Consider the following 11,813-nt stretch of genomic DNA (forward strand, 5'->3'; position numbering starts at 1 on the left):
ATTTATTTGCATATTTTCATTCATTGCATATTTTTATTTTTCTAAATTTATTATTTTACCATTGGTGTTCAAATGTTCTTATTCAAATGTTACATCTTTTCTGGTATTTTCTTGGTGCTTAATGACTTGTTTAATTCTGATTGAGTAATATTATTTAAATCAATGCCAATCTTTTATATCTGTATTACTTTTGCATTGACATGAATTTATATTATCTCTCCTTCCCCACTCTCTTCCCCATTGTTGTACATTTTGTACCACTAGCATGCCATGGCTTCTATTGTTTTCTCACTTGCATGTTGTAGCTACCATGTAATTGAGACCCCCATTATTTGGCATTAACCCACCCATACTATATTTATTTTCCTATCTTTATTTCTGGGTTACTCTTCTTCCCTTTTTCTTTCAGGATGGCCACCCGGAAGAGAACTGGAAGACGTTTACATGGGGAGACAGGCAAGTCAATATGCACAATCTATAGAGAAAAGCATCAGTTGAAGCCACCCGTCCATTTGCACATCTTAGCATGCACCGAGGACGGTGCAATCTTTAAGTGTGGGGAGGTCGATACCGATCTCCATGGGTTAGTACCTTTCTGTTTCAACACCAATGTTTAAATTTTCTTTGTTAAATTAGTTATTGCATTTGCATATTTGTTTGATTTTATGCATTTAGTTACTACTTGGTTAAAGTAATAAAATTCTTTTAAGACCCTATCTTTGAAAAAATTTCACTAATTTAAATTGAAAAATTTTTTATGTTAAAACTTGTTTGAAGTTGTATGTGGAACATGGTTTTTGAGCCAAAGAACACACAACCTGTGAGATTTTGAGGTTATTTATATGGTTACATTATTTAACCATAAATATTTTATTCTTGTGTGTTTTCTTCTCTATAATTGCAATCTTTGCTTTGTTGCATTCTATATGTCCATTATTTAGTATATTTACATGCTTGCACATGATTGAGGCCATTGTTTGATTTTAGCTCACTTATCCCAAATAAGCCTACCCTTTAAATCACCATTGTCAGCCACTTTGAGCCTTTTAATCCCCATTTTTGTCTATATTTTACCACATCACTAGCCTTAAGCGGAAAACAAATTAATTATCCCAATTGAATCTTTGGTTAGATTAAGATAAAGATTGTGTATCAAATAAGTATGGGGAAATTGTGGGAACATGGGTTGATAAGGGAATGTATCATGTTTTTAATTTATTTGAATATGGGAAATTTGGGAACCTACTCATAAAAAACCAAAATAGAAAAATAATAAAAAATCCATGTGCATTGATAAGTTATGTTTGCTTTTATGATTAAAAAAAAACAAGAAAAAGAAAAGAAAAGAAAATGAGAAAAAGAAAAAAATATATATATATAATATAAATAAATAAATAAGGGGACAAAATTACCCCAATGTTGAGTTAATGAAAAAAATCAATGCACATGTGATAAATTAAAAAGAAAAAGTTGATACATGAGTATGTGATGTAAAAGTGGGAATCTTGGGTAGCTAGGCATGAATTAGAATTATATAGAGTATATGTATGTTAGGTGAAAGTTTAGGTTAATTAAAGATTCATATTATAGCTCACTTGGCCATACATATATCCTTACCTTTACCTCAGCCCTATTACAACCTTGAAAAGACCTCATGATGTTTGCATTAGTACATTAAATATTTGTTGATTGGTTAGATGAAGAACAAGGTTTAGAAAGCATGATTAGAGAAGAGTAGAGTGATTGACCCTAGACACTTGAGAGACTAGAGTGATATACACTACCAGTAAAGATTCAGTGCTTAATTCTATGTTCCCTGCTTTCATGAGCTATCTTCTTACAAGTTTACTTGTCTCTTATTGTATAATTTGAATTAGTGAAATCTGAGTTATGTTTATCTTGGAGAACTTATTTGCTTTTAACCAAGTAGGTAGAAACATTTTTGCATGTAGTTGCATTCATATAGGTAGGTTGCATTTCATACATTCTATCATTCCTCTTCACCTTTATAGTTTCTTTTGAGCTTAGCATGAGGACATGCTATTGTTTAAGTGTGGGGAAGTTGATAAACCACTATTTTATGGTTTATCTTGTGCTCAATTGAGTAGATTTTATCAATTCTTTACCCACTTATTCATACTATTTGCATGGTTTTACATTTGCCTTCCTAATTATGTGCTTTGATTGAAAACATGCTTCTTTGGCCTTAAGTTTCCTATGTTTAATCCTCTCTTATTACCATTAGATGCCTTGATATGTATGTTAAGTGATTTCAGAGATTACAGGGCAGGAATGGCTCAGAGGATGGAAAGGAAGCATGCAAAAGTGGAAGGAATACAAGAAGTTGAAGGAACTGCAAAGCTGTCCAGCCTGACCTCTCTGCACTCAAACGGTCATAACTTGAGCTACAGAGGTCCAAACGATGCGGTTCCAGTTGCGTTGGAAAGCTAACGTCAGTGGCTTCGATTTGATATATAGTATGCCATAGTTTCCCTGACGCTAGACGACGCGACCGCGTGATCCATGCAGCCGCATCGCAGTGACGAAAATCAGCGTGTTTGAATTCTTCTCCAACAATTTCTGGGCTATTTTCGACCCAATTCTCAGCCCAAAAAACACAGATTAGAGGCTATAAAGTGGGAGAATGCACTCATTCAAAAGAAAGCTTTCATATTCACAATTTTAGGAGTAGATGTAGTTTTTAGAGAGAGAGGTTCTCTCCTCTCTCTTAGGATTAGGATTTAGGACTTCTCTTAGTTTTAGGAGTGACTCTCAATCCCAGGTTCAATGTTTCTTTTATTTATTTTCCTAATTTAATTTATGAATTTCTATGTCAGATTTAAGTTCTTTTGTGAATGCAATTCGAGGTATTTTCAGATTTAATTTTGCTTTGCTTCATTTATAAATGTTTTTAATTTAATTTAGATATTTTCCCTTTTGGCTTTGGTTAAATAATTGGAGACTCTTGAGTTATCAAACTCATTGTTGATTGAAAATTGGATTTCTTCATTTCATTAATTCAAGTTTCACTAACTCTAGCCTTTTCCAAGGAAAGACTGGGACCTGAGGAATAAGAATTAATTCATCCACTTAACTTACCTTCATAGTTAGAGGTTAACAAAGTGGGAGAAAAATCCAATTCTCATCACAATTGATCAGGATAACTAGGATAGGACTTCCGAATTTTCGTACTTTGCCAAGAGTTTATTTTATAGTCATTATTATTTTATTTTACTTGTCATTCAACTAACTTTTTACCTTAATCCAAAACCCCAATTTACAACTCATAACCAATAATAAGAACACCTCCCTGCAATTCCTTGAGAAGACGACCCGAGGTTTGAATACTTCGGTTATCAATTTATTTAGGGGTTTGTTACTTGTGACAACCAAACGTTTGTGTGAAAGGACTTTTGAAGGTTTAGAAACTATACTTGCAACGAGGATTTATCTGTAAATTTCTAGACCACGCAAAAGTTCTCTCATCAGAGATACCTCGGACAAAACAACTAATATTGGCACGATCCTGAAGGGAGACGCAAAAGAATTACTAGTACAGTTCTTACGAGATAATGTCGATCTCTTCGCATGGAAAGCTGTAGACATGCCAGGCATAGACCCCAAGCTAATGAGTCACAAGTTTGCGGTTTATCCAGGATCTCGGCTGGTATAGCAGAAACGAAGAAAACTTGGGCTAGAACGATCCCAAGCTGTGGAAGAACAGGTACAAGCACTACTGGAGGCAGGATTTATAAGAGAAGTCAAGTACCCACTATGGCTAGCTAACGTCATCTTGGTGAAAAAATCAAATGGGAAATGGCGAATGTGCACCGACTACACTGATCTCAATATAGCCTGCCCAAAAGATCCTTACCCACTCCCAAGTATTGACGCTCTGGTAGATGCTTCATCCGGATATAGATACCTCTCGTTTATGGATGCATATTCTGGATACAACCAAATCCCCATGTATCCACCAGATCAAGAAAAGACCTCATTTTTAATGCCAAAAGCAAATTACTGCTATATTGTGATGCCTTTCGGTCTCAAGAATGCAGGAGCTACGTATCAAAGGCTAATGAATAAAGCCTTTTCAGATCATATCGGAAAAATCATGGAAGTCTACGTGGACGACATGTTAATAAAGAAACAAAGCAAAGAGACATTACTGTCCGGCCTGGCTCAAGTGTTCGACACTATAAGGAAGCATGACATGTGACTCAATCCCGTAAAATACACCTTTGCAGTAGAAGCAGAAAAATTCTTAGGTTTCATGCTCACACAAAGAGGAATTGAAGCAAATCCAGACAAATGTCAGGCTATACTCAACATGAAGAGCCCGACTTGTGTCAGAGAGGTACAACAACTCAACGGGAGATTAGCAGCCTTATCCAGATTCTTAGCGGGATCAGCGATAAGATCTCTCCCCTTCTATGCCACTTTAAGGAAAGGAAAAAAGTTCGAATGGACAATGGAATGCGAGCAAGCCTTCCAGGATTTCAAAAATTTCCTGGGACGACCACCTATCCTAACTCGACCACGAGAGGAAGAACCACTCGTATTATACCTTGCAGTAGGAAGTCAGGCAGTAGCCTCAGCACTAGTTTGAGAGAACGACAAAGGGCAACAACATGTATACTTCATTAGTAAAGCACTGCAGGGATCCGAGCTGAACTACCAAAAAATAGAAAAGTTCGCCTACACTCTCATACTGACATCTCGACGACTTCGCCCGTACTTCCAGGCTCACACCATTAAGGTTCGGACCGACCAACCCATAAAAGGGATACTGCAGAAAACAGATCTAGCAGGCAGAATTTTACAATGGGCAGTCGAGTTATCCGAGTTCGACCTCCAATATGAAGCTCGGACAGCCATCAAATCACAATACTTGGCCGACTTCATTTCAGAATTCACAGATACCCTGGAAACCCCCACAGAATGGAATCTCTACGTGGACGGGTCCTCAAATAAGACTGGAAGCGATGCAGGTGTGATAATAGAAAGCAACCAAGGAACCCAAGTTGAGATTTCCCTCAAATTTGGGTTCCCGGCCTCAAACAACCAGGTGGAATATGAAGCGTTACTAGCTGGTTTGAAGCTGGCTAAGGAGGTTGGAGCTCAAAAACTCAACATCTTCAGCGATTCACAAGTAGTCACCTCACAAATAACAGGGAGCTACCAAGCCAAAGATCCCACCATGAAAAAGTATTTGGATAAAACCAAGGAACAGCTCGGACAACTCGGGGAATATAAGATCTGCCACATACCCCGCGAACAAAATGCCCGAGCTGATGCACTCTCAAAACTAGCCAGCACCAAACCAGGGGGCAACAATAGAAGCCTCATCCAGGAAATGCTGCAGAATCCATCAATCTCGAAAGAGGAAAAAGTCCTAGCTATAACAAGTCAGGATCAAGGATGGATGACCCCCATAATTAATTACCTCAAAACAGAAACACTCTCCACAAATGAGAAGGAGGCAAAGAGGTTAAAACGGGAGGCTCAGTACTACACCATCATAAATAACACCCTATATAAAAGAGGGATTTCAATACCACTACTAAAATGTGTGCCGACCTCCAACACAAGGGAAGTTTTAGAGGAAGTACACAGTGGCATTTGTGGTAATCATCTCGGAGCACAAGCTCTCACCAAAAAAGTACTCCGGGCGGGATTTTATTGGCCAATCTACAAAAAGAAGCTACAGAGTTTGTAAGGACATGCCCACCATGCCAGAAACATGCCAACTTTCACATCGCCCCGCCAGAAGATCTCATCAGCGTAACATCGCCTTGGCCATTTGCAAAATGGGGACTCGATATTCTCGGACCCTTTCCCAGGGATCGGGACAAGTTAAATTCCTCATAGTCGGGGTAGACTATTTCACAAAGTAGATCGAGGCAGAGTCCCTAGCCAACACCACTGCTCAAAGGAGCCGGAAATTCCTATATAGGAATATTGTCACAAGGTTTGGGGTTCCATACTCCATCACTACAGACAATGGCACCCAATTCACAGACGCGGGCTTCAGAAAGTTAGAAGCCGACTTAAACATAAAACACCAGTTCACCTCCGTTGAACATCCCAAGCCAATAGACAAGCCGAAGCGGCCAACAAAGTCATATTGGCTGGGCTGAAACGGAGACTGCAAGATGCAAAGGGAGCCTGGGCCGAAGAACTTCTACAAGTCCTATGGGCATATCGAACAACGCCACATTCCACCACAAACGAATCACCATTTCGACTAGCATAGGGAGTAGAGGCAATGATCCCAGTAGAGGTCGAGGAAAGGTCGCCTAGAGTGGTTCATTACAATGAGGAAGCCAACTCCCAACTTCAAAGGGAAGAGCTCGACCTACTTCCTGAAATCCAAGAAAAAGCTCGGATTAGGGAAGAAGCACTAAAACGACGAATGGCTTCCAGATATAATCAAAAGGTAGTGCCGAGAGGTTTCGCTGAGAATGATCTCATCCTAATCCGAAATGATATTGGAACAACTCGACCCGGAGAAGGAAAGCTGGCAGCAAAATGGAAAGGACCCTACCGAGTCATAGAAGTACTTGGGAAGGGCTACTACAAACTGTCCGAACTCGAGGGACGAGAGCTTCCCAGATCATGGCACGCCTGCAACCTAAGAAGGTACTATAGCTAGAAAAGGTAAAAGATCTGATCATAGGATGCACTATTTTTCCTGAAAAGGTTTTTTAATGAGGCACCAAGTTGAGATTCAGAAATTATCCAACTTAAAGGGATGAAAAAACTCCCACATGTATATATTTGCACTTTCTTTTAAATAAAACATATTTTAGATATTCTACAAATTTTTAAGACGCATTAATATGAAGCATTCATCGTTCGATTATAAAGCAACAGATCGGCAGAAAAGTGAAAAAACAGATTCACTGCACGATCACGATAAAGACCAATAGAGATGAAAACGCGATTCATCTAAAGGTCGACCAAACAAAGATAGAAACCACCTTCTACAAATCGGCAAGATGAACACAGAATAATGCAAGAAGTTATCAAAAGTGATCCGGAAAAAGAACCTGACGAGGTCTTATGGATTGCTAAATAATAACTTAAAGGCTGGCCGACGTTAAAAACTCGGACGAAGTCAACCCAAGTTATCAGCAAATCCCTGGAAAGAGGTCTGGCCAACCCTATAAAAGAGGAATTGCTATAACTTAGAAGAGATCGACATGACGAAGTCGGTCTCCTACGAAAAACAAGTTATAAAAGTAATCCCTGAAAGAGACCTGACAAAGGTCCAAGAAAGAGGATTACAAAATAACTTAGAAGAGATCGACATAAAGAAGTCAGTCTCCTACAACGGACAAGTTATAAAAGTAATCCCTGAAAGAGACCTGACAAAGGTCCAAGAAAGAGGATTACAAAATAACTTAGAAGAGATCGACATAAAGAAGTCAGTCTCCTACAACGGACAAGTTATAAAAGTAATCCCTGAAAGAGACCTGACAAAGGTCCAAAAAAGAGGACTACAAAAATAACTGGAAAGAGGACCAACGTAAAGAAATCGGTTATGGATGGCCAGAAATAAATACAAGTAAGAGCCAGAAAACCGAAACACGAGTTGGATCCACACATCCACAAAGGATCCAAGCTACAAGCAATAAGTACAAAGCAATCCAAAGAGGCCGAGCAGCAAGGTTTCAGCATTCTCAAAACCCAGAAAGGTGCCAAGACAAGTGCAAACAAGCATGATATAAAATACAATATTATAAACAAGCTTCAGGATCAGGCCCAAAGCTTGAAAGCTACTTGTTGTTTTTTCAAAATAAAAAGTTGCTAAACAAACAACCAGAAGGAGTATCAACAGTCAGCAAAATATTCAAATTACAGAATAAAGAGTTTAAAAAGCCCACAAGTCGGGCTATCTACACAAACATCCAAGAAAAATCAACTGAGATTGGGAGCCTTCTCGGTAGCATCAGTCTGGGGTGAAGGAGGGCAAGCTTGGAGAGGCACTGCATCCACCGTACCGTCGTCCCTATTCAGAATTTGACAATTAGGATCTAATTCTAGACGAGAAATCCCAACAGGAGGAACTATAGAGGTCGACACTTTAGCAGCAGGCGCAGAGGGAGGTTCGACATCATCATCATCTTGGTCGTCGGGGACAATCTTACCATCCCTCACAATGTTGTCCAAGCTAAAAAGACTAAGATCAACCTCAGGAGCGAGAACTTGAACCTGCTCCTTCAAATTATCATAAGCAGTGTTTACGCTGCCGACAAGGTGACCTTGGAGCTCGGAATAGTCAACTCGGGCAGAATCCAACTCCTCCCTTAGACGTATCACCTCCCGATAAGATGTGACATAACTATCTTTATGCCTCAACGCAGTGTCCTCGGCCAATCTCGCAGAAGCCGCCAGGGCAAGAGAGCTAGCCTTTTCGTTCTCCAGATCCTTCTCCAGTTTGGCTACTTTCACCTCAAGCTCCTCTTTCAAGCCCTTCATCCGGTCGAATTCCTGTTTTGCCTCCTCCATGAAGGCTTTGGTGGCATGGAGAGGAAGATTTTGAGCCGTTTGGTACAAGGCAGCTCCCATATATGCCATTTTTACACTACTCCAAGTTATAAAGTCCAAATGATGAAGAAGTGATACATCATCCATAGGGAGGACACCGTATGGACCGATCTACTGATCTACGAACTCGACCGCGTCAAAATCAGGGGTATCAAGGTTGAAAGGCTCAATTGTTTTTTGTTTCTTGTTAGGAGGAGCACCAGAAGTAGCAGCGGAAGACTGCAGAGGCTCGGCCAGGCGAACCCTAGGAGTGGGAATTACCCTCCTCGGGCCAGGAGAACTCGGCACGGGCGGCTTCACAGGAACTTGGGAAGATCCCTCTCCCGTCACCTTGGCCGAGATATTTTGAGTAGCTGCAGCCTTCTTTGCTTTCTTGTAGGTCTTCATGGAATCGTTGTTTTTCGACATCTCTGAAAATACAGAATCGACCACAGCAATGGGTTACAATCATAAAAAGAAGAAGCAAAACTAAAAAGCAAGTATAGAAACAAGTCAGACAGTACCCAAAGCAGTTCGAATCAAAGATGGATCACTCAAAAATCTTTTCGTATCAAGATGGGGTGGTTCCCCCGCCCATAAATCTTCAAGAACAATTACAAAAGTCCGCTCAACCTCGTCAAGCATCTCCCATGTATAGCGAGACACTCTCACATTCTTTTGCCATTCTAGAGGAAAGGCAGGCTCATCATTTTCATCAAGAAAAAAGGGGCGGGCCCCCTTAACAGCACGGACTCGGAAGAAATAATTCTTAAAATCTTTAAAAGACTCATCGTACATGGCAAAAACTTTATGCCCCTGGGCCAACCTAAAAGAAACCTAGGAAGCTTTCTTTTTGGAAGACCCTCCGGGCTTGGCAGAAACAAAAAGATAGAGGAAAAGAGTCTGAGAAGGTGTTATGCCTAACTCTTGGCAAAGCAGCTGAAAAATCTTGATAAAACCCCAGGAATTCGGATGAAGCTGGGATGGGGCAATATTACACGACCATAACAAGTCGGTCTTGAAAGCAGTAAAAGGAAAGGTAATGTCCAACTGGTTGAAGAAATATTCATAGGCGTAGAAAAAGGGACGCTCCCCCTCGACAGAAGTAGGAAAGCAAACCCTCTCGTTAGAATCGGGTGCCACAAGCTCATAATCTCTCTCTCGGGCACCACCACCACAAACCCTATGACGTTTCCTCAGCTCTACACAAAACTCAGCATCCACAACAGAGACACACATTAAGACAAGGGAGTCCAGCCAATCGGACATCCCCTCGGGAACTTTAGAAGACATCTCTACAATATTATGACGAGAAGACATGAGGCCAACTAATCCTACAATAAGAAAAGAAGATTGGATTACTAAAAAACATCTTGGACGAGGGGCAAAACAACTCGAGTAATATGATACAGAAGAACAAACAGAAAAGGAAAACCCCAAGACTCAAACCAAAGCCCTGGGGCATCCTTTGGAGGCAATAACAAAGCAAGGATTCAGGAAAAATCTACAGTTTACGTCCATCTCTCAAACAAGAAAAGTCAAATCACAAACATTTCAGAAAGTCAAAACATAAAAAGTCATCAAAGCCACTATCTTTTTACAGTCTATCAGCAAAAAGCATCGACAACATCAAACACGCCAAGCGGAAATCGTCAAAGGCACAACCTTTTTTCAGAATCAAACAAAATCATCATCAAAGGCACAAACAGAAACGGTGATAATATGCAAAAGCCTTAAGAACATCAAGCAATAGGAAAGACGAAAAGGTTCATGCAAAAGGGCAAAGAAACACCCAGAACACACATTACAACAGCAATCAGGCACAGCAAAAGCAGAAAGATCCAAACTTTCTCCAAACAAAATCAAAACTTTCTCAAAACCAGACAGGAAAATGACGTAAGAAAGGAAGAAAAACCAACCTGAACAGAGAAAGAAGCTTCAAAGGAGATTGAAGATGAAAAGATGGAATCACCCAGAGAATTGCCAAAATGATGCTGAGGCAAAATGCAGGCGAAAACAGAAAGTGAGAGAGTGAAGGGAGAAGTTACAAAGAAAGACGAAGAAGAGAAACCGTTTTTTGATCGTGAATTTCGAAAATAAAAGCCAAAGAAACGGGCAATCAAAACCAATTAATGAAGGTATTTAAAGCTTCGCATATTCCCAAAGCCAAAGCGCTGATATAAAAACGCGGGCTCTTAGAGGAAAGCGTTCCACATTCAAAAAGGTTCTACAAAGAAAGGAATCGACAAAATGCTCGAGTTTGGCTGCACTAGAGAAAGATCAAAGTCAAGGACTCGACCTCAAAGCAGAAGACCGAGCTCGAGCAGGGGCACTGTTCACACCCTGGGCCGAGCTATCCGACCCGAGATGTTCAGTGACAAAGCGACCGACCTCTTTAGGTCAGGCTATCCGATCTCTTCTCAAAGAGGTCGGCCAAATCGACAGGAAAGCCCAATAAAGGGCCCAAATAGAGGAACACGACCCAAATCCACAGGCCGTCCAAGCCTATAGAGATAAGGTCGGTTTCCTTGAAGATAAGCTGACCTGAACTCAAAGATAAAGATAAGATAAGATAACTAACTTATCTTATCTAGAAAGGTCACTCTACAACCACTATAAATACACTGGAGCACCCAGGTATAACTCATACTCTGATTCTACAATAAACCTGCTTAATACCCGTGCTAACTTAAGCATCGGAGTCTCTTGCAGGTACCCCCCACCCTCCGGTGACCAAGGATCAGAAGTGCAGCCAGTCCAACAAGTCAGATACAACAGCTCCAGCCGCCACTAGCCAGCCAGACACGTCACCTCCGACCAGTACAGAAGATCTCGTCCGAGATCGGTCTACAGTTTTAGGTAACCCTCGGAAAAGTAACAGTACCCAGTAATGTAAGATGTAAGACCCCGGGATGCCAGAGGCAATCCTAGAGCTTCGTACCAAACAGATATTCAAGCTTAATGAAATAAATAACTTAAACCATAAACAGGGTATCTAAACTTAGGGGATTTCTAACTAAAACTAGTCACACCGCTGTATCCCACAGCCTTCGCCAACCTACCCTCCGTGCAATCCCATCACCACCGCCTACCTAACCTCCTCAGCACCAGACAAACACAGATAATGCAAGCAAGGAAAACACAGGTAGTATTCATATATAACAAGTAATTCAAGAAGCAAGAAAGCATATTATACAATTAGGCAAAATCAGGTAATCAAAGCAAGCAAGCATATAGAATATACATATGATGAATGCCTGTCCTATTTGCTATGATATCAC

Source organism: Arachis ipaensis, chromosome B04 (genome assembly GCF_000816755.2).
Source record: "Arachis ipaensis cultivar K30076 chromosome B04, Araip1.1, whole genome shotgun sequence".
NCBI classification, from domain to species: domain Eukaryota; kingdom Viridiplantae; phylum Streptophyta; class Magnoliopsida; order Fabales; family Fabaceae; genus Arachis; species Arachis ipaensis.